We start from the raw sequence: 17,338 nt of genomic DNA, 5'->3' as shown, positions 1-17,338 counted from the left end.
GTCATGTGTTATATTTTGAAACAAATTTGTAAGACCACTGACACCCCCCCCACCGTCTGAGCCTATTATTATTTTAATCTCTGCTGAAGAGATACAACTGCCCAAACTGATTAAATTAAAATGCAATTTAGGTTCAGAAAGTTGCATGTCTAAAGGAATAAAATGTACAGTTTCCATAAATGAGTTCCTAAGATTCTAGCTTTCCAAGGTACATTTGGGTGTCTGCAGCTATTTGCAAACTGAATTGCCTTTGTTCCCCAAGATAGGGATGATTTATTCATCTCTGCAGTAACCAATCTCGACCAAATATTCATTGCCCACCCAAATCTGTGTAACTTTTCAAAGGATTGAGATACAAATGCCTTTTGTTCAGCCACAAAGGACATCAACTGAGCCTAATGTTAATAGTTTCCTCGTGCAGTTACATTTAACAAGATACATAGTCCATTAGGCTCTTGTTTAAGGCCTTGGGCATAAAATGAAAAATTTTCAGCAATTAGTTTGGCAGAATTTCTGGCTCTTGAGGTCCCTGAGGCAACCGGTTAAAAATCAGTAATGTCTAACGAGATCATTTTCATCGTGTTTCTTTTCAATTCACTGTATCAGGCCTTTCCTTTGGTAGTTTTCAGCTATTTCAGTCCTCTTTTTAGATTGCATAGTGTTTTCCAAAGTATTTTCAGGAGGAAGCTAATCCCCAAAAGTGTTCTGCAATAAAAGAGTTTCATAGTTAAATAAATTGGGGAAATGCTGCATTCTATAGATATTTTTTGGATAGCTGCAATATGCATAAGCAAAATAAAGGCTCTGAGAGGTGCTATAATAAAGAAACGTGTTTAATTTGTTTTAATCTAACTTCTCTGAAATTTGTTGAACCAGAGATGACCCCTCTTCTCCCTCTCTCTCTAACACCCATTAAATCTCACAGTGAATTTATTTACCTTTGGAAAACACTGACATTGGTTACTGCAAGGTCAAGGGGACAGTTTACTCCTTTAACCCTTTCTGTAGTGAGACAATAGGGAAGTTTGGAGGATGCAAATTCACAGGAACTCCAGACTTCAAGTGAGACTCATGGCAGGGTGCCTGCTATGTAGACATTTGCTAAATGTTCACTGAATGAATAATTCCTTCTGTGGAAAAATGAACTTTATTGTTTTAGATCAGCTTTAGATTTACAGAAAAGTTGTGACGCTAACGCAGAGTCCCCGTATACCCTGCACAAGGTTTTCTCCTGTATTAGCATCTTCTGTTACTGTGGTAGATTTGTCACAATCAATCAATACTGATATGTTATTAACCAAAGTTCATACTTTAATCGGATTTCTTTTGTTTCTACCCAATATCCTGTTTCTGTTCCAGGACCCCATCCATGACACTAATACATTTAGTCGTCATGGCTTAGGCTCCTCCTGGCTGTGACAGTTTCTCAGACTAGCTTGTTCTTTGGTCACCTTGACAGTCTGCAGGAGTACTGATTAGAATGGTTCCTTTTAATTTTCTTCTTCCCCTTTTGCTATTTAATTGGTGGAAATCAACCATTGGGGTGCCCTTTACAGTTTTTGCATAAACCTGTGAACAAACTCTTCCAAATGGGAGATGAAGGACCCCTGGATTGGGAGAGCCAGGAGCACAAGCAAATGCTGAACGAACCAGGGTGTGGACAGCATTGCAACTGGTATACTATTCTTCTTGTTTGTACCACCTTTTTCTGTTTGTTTTGTTTTGTTTTATAATTTTTATTGGGGTAGAGTTGATTTAAAATGTTGTGTTAGCTTTAGGTGTACAGCAAAGTGAATCTGTTATACATACACATATATCCACTCTTTTTTAGATTCTTTTCCCATATAGGCCATTACAGAGTATTGAGTAGAGTTTCCTGTGCTATACAGTAGGCTCTTATTAGTTATCTATTTCATATATAGTAGTGTGTATTTGTCAATCCCAATCTTCCAGTTACCCACCGGTAACCATAAGTTTATTTTCAACATCTGTGGTTCTATTTCTGTTTTGTAGATAAGTTCACTTGTAGCCTTTTTTTAGATTCCACATATAAGTGATATCATATGCTATTTGTCTTTCTCTATCTGACTTACTTCATTCAGTATGACAATCTCTAGGTCCATCCATGTTCTTGCAAATGGCATTATTTAGTTTTTTATGGCTGAGTAATATTCCATTGTATATATGTGCCACATCTTCTTTATCCATTCCTCTGCTGATGGACATTTAGGTTTCTTCCATGTCCTGGCTATTGTCAATAGTGCTGCAAGGAACATTGGGGTGCATGCATCTTTTTGCTTGCACTGCTTTGCTTTTTGCTTTTCTGTTTTCTCCTTTTTTATCTTCTTTTGTTACTAGCAGGTGCCTTGGAGGTGAGGAAATGAGATTTTTCAGCTTTTCACATCCCTCAGTGAGTCCCCTTTAGTTTACACCTCTCCTCTGTATCAAGTGCATACTCGGAAAAAACAAAGCCCACTGGGATTTGACTTTGGCAAACTCTTGTGCTCCTGTGGTCTTCATCTCTGGTCTTCATCTTAAAAAGGAGAAATGCCTTGCTAGGCTTATTCTGGTATTTTAACCATCCCTATGCCTGTGCCTAGAAATCTTGCTATGAGGTTCCTAGGCTTCAAGGATAAAACCAGATCTTTTCTGATGTTACCATCACTGGGGGTTTTCTTTCTCTCAAAAAAATAAGATTTATGCTAATCAAGTGAATGTGTATACTTCTTAATTTCTATTTTTAAAAATAATATCCTCATCTTTTTTCCATGGAGGCTTTCCTTGTTGATTATTATAGTCTTTTAACATTAAGGTTTTACCACTGAAATTGCTGCTTGTTTCTTCATAAGGGATTCAGTGACTTCTCGTAGAGAGACCTCACTCCTCACCTCATGTGCTGGAACAGGCAAATTTTGCCAGGAGTTTTGAGTTCATCTCTGTCAACTGGTCAGTTCCTCAGTTGAGTAAATACTAGACTGTTTCAACAACATTTGCTCAATTAATCATCTTCTCTAACTGGCGTTATTGCTTGTTTGGAACAAATTTCTTTATGACTTTGCTTAGTCTTCTCACTGCCTCCCTCTTTCCCTTTCTTTCTCTTCCTCATTTACTTCCACCTTGTTTTCTCTCCTCTGCACCGAGCTCAGGTGTGATTACGTCCAATAAAAATCAAAGTGTGAAGAATGGTGTGCACTCTGTAAAGTTCTCAGGCAGTATTTGCAGTTTGTTAATCAGAAAGGATTTCTGAACTGAGGCTGTTTTGGGGGATGGGGTAAGGGAAGAGGTTTGGTCGGGTATTTCTGCTGCTATTTGCTTATGCTAGATATGGGTAAACTATTTTTGCAAAGGGCCAGACAGGAAATATTTTAGGCTTTAGGGGCCATACAATCTTTATTGCAACTGCTCAGTTCTGCCGTTGTAACAGGAAAGCAGCTGTAGACAATACGTAAGCAAATGAGCATGACTGAGTTCAATAAAACTTTATTTATGAACACTGAAGCTTGAATTTTATGTGATTTTCATTTGTCACGAAATGGTATTCTTTTAAAAAATGTTTTCAGCTATTTAAAAATGTAAAAACCTTTGTTATTTCGTGGCCCAAAATAGGGGGAGAGAGAAATTTGGCCTGCAGATTCTAATTTGTCATCCCCTGGCTTATGTCAAGATTCCAAGATTCCCCTTATACCAGTCAACTAACAACCAACCAGAAACCAACCAACTACCAATCAACCACCAAATAAACAACAAACCAACCATGCAGCAGGGTTAAAGGAGGTAAGGGAAGGTGTCTTGTAGAGGATCAAGCCATCCGAGTTGATAAGGGGGAGGGTGTTACAGGCAGAGGGACTGAGCTGTGCCTGATGCCGTGTGCCTGCTAAAGCTAGAGGACAGGGCTAGCCAGAGGCCACTGATGCAGTGACATTGTCACCTCTTGGGCATGTTCACATTAAAGACAACTACCATTTATACGGTGCTCACTCACCGGGCGCCGGCAACTCTGCTTGAAACTTCTGATGGACTCTTCACTTTCTTGTGCAGTAGGTGTGGTTGTCCCTCTATGAGAGACACGGAACTGCTGAACGCCTTGCCAAAGTCAAACAGCTGGTGACAGAACCAGGATCCGAACCCCGGCTGGTTGACCCACAGCCTCCTTCCGTCCCCCGCTCCATGCAGCCTCTTCTAGGAAAGATCTCAGAAAATCAAGGCAGTTATCCTGCCGGAGTTCCCCAAAGCAAGCTTTATCATGCTAAATAGGAGACAGCTGGTAATAACTCATCAGTATCTGTTAGGATCAGCAAAGGCTCTGAACTGCTGACTTCCTTCATCTGCCACTTTAGGGGAAGAGGCAAAGAGATGTAATGGGAAAGAACACCTGAGCTTGACTCCTGGCTCAGCTGTTTATTATCTGTGTGATTTGCTTAGCTCCCTGAGCCCCAGCTTCCTTACCTGAAAGGTGGGGAATAAGAGAAACTGCCTAGCAGACTCATAAGAATTTAAAGAGACGATGCATGCAAACAACTGGCATAGTGCTTGTCACAAAGTAGGCACTAACTCAAGGCTGCTACCCTTCAAGCAGTCATTGCTCATTCATTCTATAAGCATCTATTGAGCGGCTGCTGTGTGCTGGGCACCGGGTAAGCATTGGGATAAACACATGAGTCAGACATTTCCTGCCTCCAAGGAGCTGACAGTTGGTAGAGTGACAGGCACATAAACAAATAAGTTTGACCACGTGCCACAGGAATACGTGGGGCCAGAGTGAGAGCACATATGAAGGAGTGGGTATTTCTAAGTGAATAGGTAAAAGGACACAGAATAGGCTTCAAAGAGGAGGTAGCCGTGTTTATATCCAGGCAACTCAAGCTAGCTGGTCCTGTGCAACTCCTGTGGCTGATCTCTCACCAACATAAATCTTGTCTCCGGGAAAAGATGAAAAAACAACCCACTTTTCCTAAAAGCATTTTAAAAATCTATGCAAATTTTGGAAAGCAAAACAGGAAGTCAAATTATAGGCAAGGAAAACACTCCTTCCTTAGCAAGTCTCTTTGCTTTGGAAGTTTCCTGCCAGGATGTTGACCAGAGAGAGAAACGGCCTGACTAAGAATCATTTGTTCCTCAGGAGTTTCTTTAAAAAGAAGCTGATTTCTTTATTTTCACATTCTCTGTGGCCTCGGGAAACACCTTCTACAAAAATAGAACTATCCAAAAGAGATTAAGGAGAAACGACTCCTTTCGGGCTTAAACTGTCCATGTATGACAGTGGCATTACTGCCTTCGAGTCTGCAGAGTTTTTATATAAAGCACGTTACAGCGGGAGGGGGCTGGGACAGGCTGCCTGAATTTGGGTTCCGGCTCCACCATTAAATAGTTATGTGACCTTGGGGCTGTTGGGAGAGATAAATGAGATGATACCCATACGGTGATGACCAGGCCACCTGGCCCAAGAAATGTTAACATTTAGTTATCATTTTGTTTCCTCTTAGAATCCATCTATTATAGCCCATGAGGCTAAGCATGGTCTGTTCCACCTTCCCCGTGTGGTTCTGTGCTCCTGGTCACTCTGTCCTCTTCTTGGTTCAACACACGACATGCTCCCCCACTGAGTCTTCTCACCACTGTGCCTTTACCGTGACCAGCTCTCACCTCCCCCTTCATCTGTCTGACTGCTATTCATCCTCTGCATCTCAGCTCAAACAACTTGCTCAATGAAAACCTCCCTGACCTCCCAGCCTAGGTGAGGTGCCCTGGTGAATGTGCGCATACGTCTGGGAAGTTTTCCATTGTGACAATGTCACACTTGCAGTTACTTGTTCATGTCCAATTTCAAACTAGAACGTAAGCTACGAGAGGCTGCTGGCTCCAGGCATCTAGCTTGGTACCTGGAGTGTAATTATATTCTATAGATACCTGTTGACTGGGCAGTAGGTAAGCAGGTATTATTATCCCCCTCACAGAGGAAGAAACCAAGAAGCCAGTGAGTATAAGAGCAGACTCATGATCACACAGCTAGGGGTCTCAGGACCCAGGACTTGAATCCTGGCCTCTGTCTTGAAACACAGTGGTGCTTCCAGGAAAAAGCCCCAGCGACTGAGTTTAGAGTACTTGGACTCTCATTCATCTACTCTACAAATGTGCAGAAATGTCAAAAACCTACTATCATGCCACAGAAATATTGGAGCTGGGCCTCTCTTTCGATGAAAACCCTCTCTTTTCAGTCCCAAGCAGGGTCCTTTCTCAACCCTTTCCTTCTTACTGATAACACAAGTCCCAAGGATGTCTTTTGCTTACCTCTTCTTCCCAGGGTTCCGGCGACTCTTCACTGGGAGCCCCTTTCTTTGCTTAGTTTGAGGTTCAGAATAGTGTAGAGGCATGCATCCCACCCTTCAGTTTCATCCTCTGCTGTGATTGTGAGACAAGCACACAATCTCATTTTTATATATTTTTTTTGCGGTACGCGGGCCTCTCACTGTTGTGGCCTCTCCCGTTGCGGAGCACAGGCTCCGGATGCGCAGGCTCAGCGGCCATGGCTCAAGGGCCCAGCCGCTCGGCGGCATGTGGGATCTTCCCGGACCGGGGCACGAACCCGTGTCCCCTGCATCGGCAGGCGGACTCTCAACCACTGCGCCACAAGGGAAGCCCCTCATTTTTACTTTTAAAGGTTTTTACTGCTTGGTAGAAATAAAGTCACATGCATACATATACACATATACCTAAAGACAAACACTGGGGAGGCAAAAAAACTTCAAGAAATCTCAAAAGTCTCCAGTAGTAATTGTCCCTGACTTTCATCTTTCCTGTCAGTTATCATTTGAGGGGACTGTCCTGGATGCCCCCATCCCCATCCACATGCTCATGTGGCTGATGGGGGAAGGCCAAGATCAGGCATGGTGCCCTAAGTTCACAGAGGAAGGCTTTGTAATGAAACTCAAAATAGGAAAGAAGAGAGATATTTAAAAAGTATAATAAAGACCTAGTGGGTGCTAATTGCAGAGATTAACCAGAAGATGATATCTTTAGGGAGTGCCACCAGTGAGGAGGGGACCATGTGTGGAGATGGCCTAGCTAGAGAAGTAGTAACACTGACTCCTTGGTGGACTTACTTCTCCCCACAGAAGAGCTACAGATACTTCCTCCAGATCAAAGACAAGGAGGAAAGCCCAGGAGTTGTGGGGGAATGGGAGGAATCAAAGCAAAGGAAATACAACCTTTCACACATTTATATTTTCACAGTTTTCTTCCCATCCTCGTCTTACATTTCCTTGGGACAACTGGTATACCCTATTCCATCACTCTTTTCTTTCTTTTTTTTTTTCCCCTGATGGTGGACCTTCTTCTACTTACCAGGTTGTCATGCAAGATACCCAGATAACCCTGTTAGGGTGAAAAAATAGGAGCCAATCAATTGGTTTAAGTGTTCTAGACCCAAGTTTCATTTTGCTTCAAAGCAATAAGCAAGGGACTTCCCTGAGGTCCAGTGGTTAAGACTCCATGCTCCCAACTCAGGGTGTCCGGGTGCGACCCCTGTCAGGGAACTAGATCCCGCATGCTGCAACTAAGAGCCCACATGCCGCAGCTAAAGGATCCTGCATGCCGCAACAAAGATCCCACATGAAGCAACGAAGATCCCGCATGCTGGCAAGCCAAGACCCAGCACAGCCAAATAAATAAATATTAAAAAAGAAACGTATTAAAAAAAAAAAAAGCAACAAGCAAGTCCCTTCCCTCCCAAATCTCACCTGCAGCATATAGGAAAAGTCAAATTAGGCATTTCTGATGCAAAATTGTCAGGGGGCCCAGGTTCGATCTCTGGTCGGGAACTAGATCCCGCACGCACGCGACAACTAGGAGTTCGCATGCCACAGCTAAGGAGCCCACGAGCCGCAACTAAGGAGCCCACGTGCTGCAAGTAAGGAGCCTGCTTGCTGCAACTAAGATCCGGCACAACCAAATAAATAAATAAATATCTTTAAAAATTTGTTGGAGTAAGGAAAGAGGAATGAGAGAGATAGAGTCTTTCTCCTGAGAGACATTCATCTGAATGTCTTTTGTCGGCTTGAACAGTAGGGTCATGTGGTATAGCCCCCGTCCCTGAAAAACATGGCGATTCCTAGGAAATGTTCTATCCATGTGGACCAATGATTGAAGGAGTGTTACGTAAATAAAAAGAAAGGGGGAAGCTATATGCCCTTCCCGTCAAGAGCAGAAACCAAGCCTTCATCTTCTTTATATCTCCACAGCATAGTGTAGGGCTTGGCGTGAGAGAGCGTATCAATAAAGGTCTGTTGAACAGAAGAAAACTTTGGAAATGAGGAGAGCTGAGAGCACTGTGATTTGATGCAGGTTGAATGACTGCTGGGAATGGCCTTTGGGAACAGAAGAGGAGGAAGAAAAGATTAGGGGAGCTGACTGGAGGTGTGTGTTCACAAAAGGGGAAAGCGAGTTTCGGGAAATTTATGTGAGCAGGAAATTAGGGGAGGATCATGACTTCCAATACCCAGGGCCACATGTAGTGTAGCCTGGCCTGATTGTGTGGACGTGACCTGACCCAGATAGCAAGACCTTATTCCTCAGTGACAGAATAGATGAGGCAAAGGACTGTTGGTTGGGCTGGACAGAGGATGTAATTAAGAAGTAAATCTGGTATCAGCTATAAAATTGGAACTGCAAAAAGCACTATCAGTGGCTTCCCTGGTGGTGCAGTGGTTGAGAGTCCGCCTGCCGATGCAGGGGATGTGGGTTCGTGCCCCAGTCTGGGAGGATCCCCCATGCCGCGAAGCAGCTCGGCCCGTGAACCACGGCCGCTGAGCCTGCGCGTCCAGAGCCTGTGCTCCGCAACAGGAGAGACCACAACAGTGAGAGGCCTGTGTACTGCAAAAAAAAAAAAAAAAAACTCTATCAAAGTAAGTTAAGTAATGAGACTATGTACTTCTGGGGATGTTCAATCACTGAGTATGTTTTAATCAGACAAGACACCATCAAAGAAGGATACCAAGGAGAATGATGGAGAGAGCTGTTAGGAAACAGTGTGGTCTTTGGAAAAGAAAGTCTTCGACAAATTGTGAAGACAATGAAATGAAGGAGGAGAGAAGATAAAGAATATTTTTAACAGAGTGAGTGAGAGAAAATAGAACAGAATTTTATTTTTTATATTACTGAGGATTAGTTTGACTTCAAGTAACAGAAAATCCCCCAAAGAGAGGCTTATCCAAAGTATGAGATTATTTTTGTCTCCTGTGATGGTCCAGTTAGGCGACCCAGGGCTGGTGTGGAAAGCGCTTCAAAGTCCTCAAGGCCCCAGGCCCCCTCGGCCTCCCACTCTGTCATCCCTAAGAGTGGTCAGCCTCCTCATGGCCCAGGATGGCTGGGTCCTGGCAGAGGGGCTGAAGAAAAGAGGGCAAAGAGCAGACACTGGGTGTCTTGTAAGGAAAATTCCCAGGCACTGCCGCATGATACTTCTGTCCCCATCTCATCAGTCAGAACTTAGCAACAGGGAAGCTGGGACATAAGGTGTGGTGTCTGAGAACCCATATCCCCAGCTGAAAAACAAGGGATTCTGTTACTGAAGGAGATTTTTAAAAATGGATATAGGGGCTTCTCTTGTTTTCTCTGCTACAGTGCCATAAAATATATATATATTTTAAAAACCATGGCTAAGAGGTTGTATCTTCATAATAGCTGAAAATTATTCTCCAGATCTTAATGAAAATGATTTTTAAAGTGAAGATTCCATCCTAGAATTTTATCTTGAAGCTGATTAGCCTTGAGACATAATAATCCCCTCACTTGCAGATAACACTGGATTTTACTCCACGGTCAAGGCTGTCTAAAGCAGTGAGAGCAGTTGGTTTGTCCAGGTCTTTATGACCCTGGCTTACTAACTCTTTCTCAGAGTCACTTTTCAAAGGAAAATAAATCCATTATCATCATTACATTGTTAAATTCAGTGAACTGTAAACCAACAATGTGAGCCTCGTGGAAACCTGTCCTCACTCAGAAGCACAGCTTTGCAGTAACTGCCACACTGTGTTCCTTTGGTTCTGAGCTCCAGCAGCCAACTCCCTTGGTTTACTTTGTGTTGTAGCCCATCCTAGTGCATCTCTCCCCTCTGCTGTCCACCCTGCCCACCAATGCCTGAAGACTCTTCCGAGGGCATTGCTGACAACGTGGAACTGTGCTCACCATGTAACTAACATATTGTGCTCCAGTGCCCACTACCTTAAAACAACTTCTTGGCCTGGCCTCCCAGATACATCAAAATCTTACTCACCCTGCTAATCCAACCAGAGTTTCCTCTGAAATGTTGCTATTACACCTGGTATTTGGGGGAAGATGTTAAAGGTATTTTGTGCTTTCCTCCACCATTCTATGCCCTTTGCCTCTTATTGTTACCACTAGGTGATTAGTGGTCCGCTCACTAATAACATAATGGGCTCTGTGGTTTAAACAAAATCGGTTTTCCAACAGGAATGTTAAGAACCCCAGAGAAGTAACATACCTATGTTTAAATGCATTAAAATAGATTTATAATGGTAAGCATATATTAATTATTAACATGAAAAACTAAGCCAATGTACCAACTAGAAAAATAATTGAAAAAAAATTTAAGTACAAGCAAATCATTCTATCTTTTTTCTTCTTGTGGTAAGAACACTTAATATGAGATCTACGCTCTTGACAAAGTTTTAAGTGTACAAAACAGTATTGCTAACCATAGGCACAGTATTGTGCAGCACGTGTCTAGAACTTTCTTGCATGACTGAAACTTCATACCAGTTGGACAGCAACTCCCCTTTCCCCGTCCCCCGGCCCCTGGCAACCACCATTCTCCTCTCTGCTTCTAGGAGTTTGACTACTTTAGATATCTTTCTTTGAAAGAAACCAGTTTGTTTAAGTGTTGTTGGTTCTGCTTTTTAGAAAATGCCTATCATTCTCTCTCTTTCCTCTTCTTTACTCCTATCGATTACCTATTTAAGTGCGAGAGATCTGTGAGCAAAAGGAACTACTAATATCTACTCTAATTAATATTCAGTTTATTAAAGTTGAACACTTTATTTTACCTTTTTTAAGCCTTCAAACTTAACCTATAAATCTAACATAAATTTTTTGTAAATACAGTGATTTATGTAAAAATGAGAACGACTGCTTTTTTGTTATTTGATTAGTGTTCAATTAACTTATATATTTAAAAAGACTAAGTTTCCTCAACTGACCACGTTTACACATGTAATTAAGTTTCCTAAAATATTTTTCAACTACCCTTACAAATTTGATATATTTGGTTTTCTGAAATATTTCAAATGCCTGATGGGGCAACACTTACAAAACCCAGCAAGTAAAATCTTTCTACATCTCAATTAACTCTTACAAACCTAATAAAACTAACTTATATCTGTCGTAAATTGGGTTCTCTTAAACATTCAAACACTATTTACGAACATGTTCAATTATTTTACAACTTTCAGATGAAAATCACAAATGGAGTACCAATTTATCATTTCAAAATAAAATCACAAGGCTAATTGGTTAGATTCTCTTAAACATTTCAAACTCCTTAAATAACACACACAAACTTAACTCATAAAACTTAACACGGAAGTAATAATACTACAAGTTTGATTGGCTTCATCATCTGCATATTTTTTCTACGTCTTTTCCATGGAAGTAAAGTCACTTTAACCAGCCAAGGGGAGCAGGAAGGCAATTCAGGCAGGATGGAGTTATTTAGAACTGCCATACAGATTCTCAGTAAGACATACAAGACTAGGATTTTTTTCCTGGATGATCCTATCTGAGCAACGGGTTAACACACTGAGCTGCTTTTCATAGTTGGATTGGTTCTGTCTACTGTGTCACCGGAGGAGGAGTGTGCCATGCATCCCAGAGTGTCTTTCAAAGTTCACCCTTATCCTAATTTTATCATAGCCTCTTTCACTTTTTAACACATGATTTGGGTAGATAGAATTCTGCAGTCCCCCTTGGGGTGTAGCCTATCTTTTCACCAAGTGATTAGATTTAATTGAATTTTCCATCCTCTTCAGTTTATAGAACTCTTTGTATCTTTTACTTCATTATCTGTTTCATTGTGGCAGAGACTGGCTGGGTCCTCACCTCACCTGTTTCCTCTTCTTCTTGGGCACAGAGCCAGACTTCGTTTCACATCTTCTCCTGCAGTTAGGTGTAGCCATGGGGCTGATTTTCGGCCAATGAAATATGAGTAGCCTGCCCCATAAAACCTCCCCAGGCTCCGTCCATCCAGGATCTTTCCTCTTCTGCAGGCTTGATGCTGAGCAGCAGGGCAATCATGGAAGCTATGTATTAAAGATGGTAGAGCCATGAGTTGCAAGGGCTCTGGATTGGAAAAGTGGTTATCTCACTCAAGGTCGCCTGGTGAATCTGTGGCAAAACTCCAACTAGACACAAGGTCTCATGATTCCCAGGCTGGTCTCTTCTTCAAGTTAAGCTGCATCCGTTTTGGACTTGACCTGAGTGAAAAATAAACTTCAATCATGATGTTAAAGCAATTATGTATCTTTTGGAACTGTTTGTTATGTTAACTTAAATGACCACTAACCTTTGTTTATTGTCATTAGAATGAAAAATCCTTAAAGCTGGTGATAGTGATGAATCAAATTCATATAATGTTAGTTAACGCTGCACGTCCTGAGTCAATGGAAAACACGAAGTGGAGGTGTTGGGTATATGATTGTTCAGAGTCATTCTTGCCCTTTACATCAAAACCTGACCTAACTCATTTTTTTCAAATAGAAACTAACACTGTGAGACTTGTGCACCATTTTAGATACCTTTTTAAAAAACATCCAATAAAACAAAAATCAGCAGCCCATTGACAATTAAATCAGCTACAATTCATGAGATAAAAATAAACCTATTGCTCAGCTATAAATATTCTCAGTTTTATGATCAGACAGAAGAATTTCTCCAAGGGCTTTGATAAACAGGAAACTATGTGATACAATGGACAATATCCTTGACAGACAAAACAATGTATCAGCTACTCAGTCTCTTAAACAGGCCAGATGCACATATTCAAGGCATTAAATTGAAAATAATTTAAAATAGAGATTTTTGTTTTCTTCTAAGAAATAAAAAGGTATAGTACTGTAACAAAGTTCAATAATAAGGCTCCCATTCTTTTTTTTTTTTTTTTGCCTCTGGTTACTTCACATTCTGCTTTTGGCATCTGAGGTTGCTAAAGGTTATGGGTTTCTGAAAGCATTGTTTTCATGCGCAAACAGGCCTGTAGTCAGACAGCTTTGTGCTTACAGACCAGTCACAGTTTCCCTCTTTGGTTCTACACCAACTGGTTCTGCCACGTGTGGGTTGCAAGTGCCTCAGGAAACACTTTAATCTAAATGGAACAACACACATTAGATTTGAAAATAAAACTACTCATGAATGTATTTCTTTCAAAATTGATTGTACATCTCCCCCCACCACACGCAAAAAATTAAAACTTAAACTTCTCTGTGAGAAGAACCTGCAGGGACAATAAAAACAGACTTTAGTACTGAAATCCACAGGAGAGAGAAAAGAGGCAAATGATGGACATTTAGGAAGAAGTGTTAGAATAAATATTAGTAAAGCAGAGGATGGGTATGTAATGAAGTTCTTTCCATAAATTGTATCAGTGATCAGTGCATTCAAGTAGCAAAAATCTGACTAAAAGCGATTTCAACAAACAGGGTTTACATTTCTCCAAACACACAAAGGGTAGAAGTAGGCAGTTAATGGTGTCGATTCATCAGCTCAGTGATGTGATGCATGCTAATATCTCTGCAGTTCTCTTGGCCTTTCTTTATCCTAACAAGATGACGGCCCTCAAAGTCTGCTGTAGCTCCAGGCATTATACCACTTTCAAGGAAGGAAGAAAAGGAGAAGTGGGTCACAGTGACAATACTTTCCTCTTTTATCAGAAAAGCAAAAGCTTTCTCCATGTGACTGTGTCAAATGGACTTTCCTAGCTACAGAGGCTGAGAAAGTGAACACGTAATGATTGGAGATGGGCAAAAGGAGATGGGAAGGGCCCCAGGTGGGTCAGCCAAACAACAGGTGCTGGAAGAGTGGATGGCTTGTAGTACTCACGCCTTCTTGGTCTTCTCACAATGCGTTTCTGAAGCCAAATAATTCTACACGACATGCTTTTCTCAGTTCATGTGAGACATATGAGTAGGACTTCATGCTTTAGAGAAAAATAATGCTGAACTTTCCCATTTTTGTCCTGCCATCAAGTAGTGACTTCCCCCAGCTCATCTTCCTCCCTATCTCAAACATTCAAATACTCATAATGAAATCCTACCTAAACTTCCTAAGAAAACACACCAAATTATCCATGAACATGGCGGAGGAAAGACTTCCTGGTTTCTGAAACATTTCACCTATTCCAAGGAAGAACTTTGAAAATCAGCTAGCAAAGGAATTTCTAGAAAGTAACAAATTTAAAAAAGACAATCACAAAATCCAAAAATTCTGAATGCCCAATATAACCTATTAAAAGAGATTTGAACATTAAAAAATAAAGCCAAATTCCCCTTTTATATTATGATAGATGATAAATCCACCTGGAATGGATCCAATGGTACTACAGCCTTTCCCAATTATAGAACCTTCACATTTGGGGGCTATTTTATAATACAAAGAAAGCATAGCATATTCCTGCTGAAAAAGAGCGAATGGCAGCCCAGCCTCCCCGCCCCCTCCACCTTACCCCTACCCGCAACCCACCCCAAGCTCTGAAACAAGGCAGTGAATTGTATTTAGCTGTAGCTTAAATAGGGCTGGTTTACCTCTGATTCCAGCTATGTATTCGTCTGGGTATGCTGCTAGGCGAACTGTGCTTGAGAAGAACTGGCTCAGTAATCCTGGGCTATGTTCAGGTACAATTAGGCACAATGTCTAGCAGAATTTTCCTCTGTGATATCTTATTATATTTAAGCAAGGAAATTAATTACAGGGCAGCACTTGCCTGATTGCATCTCTGAGTTACATTACTGCTAAAGACTGGACAAGGTGGTCACAATATCCTGGCTGAATTTGAAAGCATGCTTCCTGTTATGAGGCCTCTCCAGCTGAAGAGAAGAAAGAGTGTGTACAAAGAGGGAGAAAATTAAGTCCACGTGGTGAGTTGCATGCAATGAAATTGCCTGCTAGAAAAGGGCTGCATAATCCCCAGATCAGATACGTCTAAGTTCTACCTCCAGGAAAACATCTTCAGAGGGAAAGACTCTTACTCTTTTATCAGTCTAGAATCCGCTATAGAAAGCCTATAGAGAGCTCCGGGAGTTCCCTGGCGGTCCAGTGGTTAAGACATCGTGCTTCCACTGCAGGGGGCACAGGTTCAATCCCTGGTTGGGGAACTAAGATCCCACATGCTGCGTGGTGAAGTCAATAAGTAAATAAATAAATAATCCAACGTCTAATTGTTTAAAAAAAAAACCCATAAATATAGCTAATAAGATGGAATGAAGCACTGATACATGCTACCACATGAGTAAACCTTGAAATTATCACACTTCAGTGATAGAAGCCAAACACAAAAGGCCATACGATTCTATTTACATGAAATGTCCAGAATAGGCAACTCCACAGAGACAGAAAGTAGATTAGTGTTTACCAGGGCCTGGAGGAAATGGAGAATGAAGAGTAAGTGCTAATAGGTACAGGGCTTCTTTTTGGGGTTATGGAAATGTTCTGGAATTAGAAAGCAGTAGTGACTATATTAAAAACCATGGAAGCATACACTTTAAAATGATGAATTGTATGTTATGTGACATATACCTCAATTTTTTTAAAAGCCCACTTATGGGAGGAAGTAATTGAAAAAAATAAATGATGAGGGACTCCCCTGGTGGCACAGTGGTTAAGAATCCACCTGCCAATGCAGCGGACATGGGTTTGAGCCCTGGTCCGGGAAGATCCCACATGCCTGGAGCAATAAGCCCATGCACCACAACTACTGAGCCCGCGAGCCACAACTACTGAGGCCCACGCACCTAGAGCCCGTGCTCCGCAACAAGAGAAGCCACCGCAATGAGAAGCCCGCGCACCGCAACGAAGAGTAACCCCCGCTCGCTGCAACTAGAGAAAGCCTGTGCGCAGCAACGAAGACCCAACGCAGCCAAAAATAAATAAATAAATAAATAAAATTTATTTAAAAAAATAAGGACTATACTAACGCACACATTAAGATGGAATAGCACATATTTTGGGATGTTGAACACTGTGGTAGAAAAAGCAGTGGGCTGAAAATCAGGAGCCCAGTAACTCTAAAGTCACTTAACTTCTCTGGGCCTCAATTTTCTGGTCCTCACACAGCATGCGACAGCCCTGGCAGAGATCCTACTACTTTCGAGGTGCGCCTCAAAGTGGGATTGCCTTGACTCCGCCTTTCCAGAACCCAGTTCTTTGGGGTCAAGTGCTTTTGGAAGCCAAACAGGCTCCTTCCTTCTCTCACAACTTCCACCTCCTTCCCTCAAGTCAGTCCAATTCTGTGCCTCTGACCAGGGTAGCAAATCTGAGGCCAGAGTTCAGGCACAAGATCCATGTACAAGTTTTTTAAACATTTTGAATGACAGTGAGTCCCCTACATTTGAACCTTCAAGTTGTGAACTTTCAAAGATGCAAACGTGCGTTCCATCAACGTCAGGCCTGAGTGAGATTGCAGCCTGCCCTCCGTCTCCCATTGCTGAGGATCCTTCAGCTCTACCATCTCCCACCTCCTCTCCCTCCTCTAGTCGGTAACTCTTCTTGCCTGTTCACTCGATGCCAGCCCCTGTACGCCAGCTGTTGTACTGTACTACTGTACTTTCCAAGGCACTGTACTGTAAGATTAAAAATGTTTTATTTTTTGTGTTTGTTTTTTATGTATTATATGTGTGAAAAGTATTATAAACCTATTACAGTACTGTACTATATAGCCAATTGTGTTAGTTGGGTACCCAGGCTAACTTTGCTGGACTTACAAACAAATTGGACTTACAAATTGGACTTACGAACGCACTCACAGAATGGAACTCGTTCGTATGTAGGGGACTTACTGTATTTATGTCTTTAATGTCTTTTAGCTATGTTCTGTAGTTTTCACTGTGCAAGTCTTTCACCTGCTTGGTTAAGTTAATTCCTAAATATTTTATTCTTTCTGATGTTATTTTAAATGAATTGTTTTAAATTGTTTATATGGTTCCTTTTCAGATTGTTCATGGTTCATGTACAGAAATGCAACTGATTTTTATGTGTTGATTTTGTATCCTGTTACTTTGCTAAATTCATTTATTAGTTACAACAATTTTTTGTGTGGAATCTTTAGGGTTTTCTACATGTA

The 17,338-nt window shown here is 41.5% G+C and overlaps 1 protein-coding gene and 1 pseudogene across 4 annotated transcripts in view; both read right to left on the bottom strand.

Moving 5' to 3' along the window:
* Positions 1 to 17,338, bottom strand: part of LOC307176349 (sal-like protein 4) — a 122,500-nt pseudogene that overhangs the window by 15,256 nt on the left and 89,906 nt on the right. The gene's annotated exons all lie outside the window — the stretch shown is intronic.
* Positions 11,069 to 17,338, bottom strand: part of ANKRD46 (ankyrin repeat domain 46) — a 157,833-nt gene continuing 151,563 nt past the window's right edge. Inside the window, exon 13 of one of the 3 annotated variants that reach the window (XR_013824580.1) lies at positions 11,069 to 12,482. The gene's annotated coding sequence lies outside the window, so the exon portion shown is untranslated. Of the gene's footprint in view, positions 12,483 to 13,335; positions 13,370 to 17,338 lie in introns of those variants that run through there. The other 2 variants (XR_013824581.1, XR_013824582.1) reach the window with 2 other exon arrangements.

Source organism: Stenella coeruleoalba (assembly GCF_951394435.1).
Source record: "Stenella coeruleoalba genome assembly, chromosome: 17".
Taxonomy (NCBI): domain Eukaryota; kingdom Metazoa; phylum Chordata; class Mammalia; order Artiodactyla; family Delphinidae; genus Stenella; species Stenella coeruleoalba.
The sequence above is the reverse complement of the archived record's forward strand: the minus strand, read 5'-3'. Positions and strand labels throughout refer to the sequence as shown.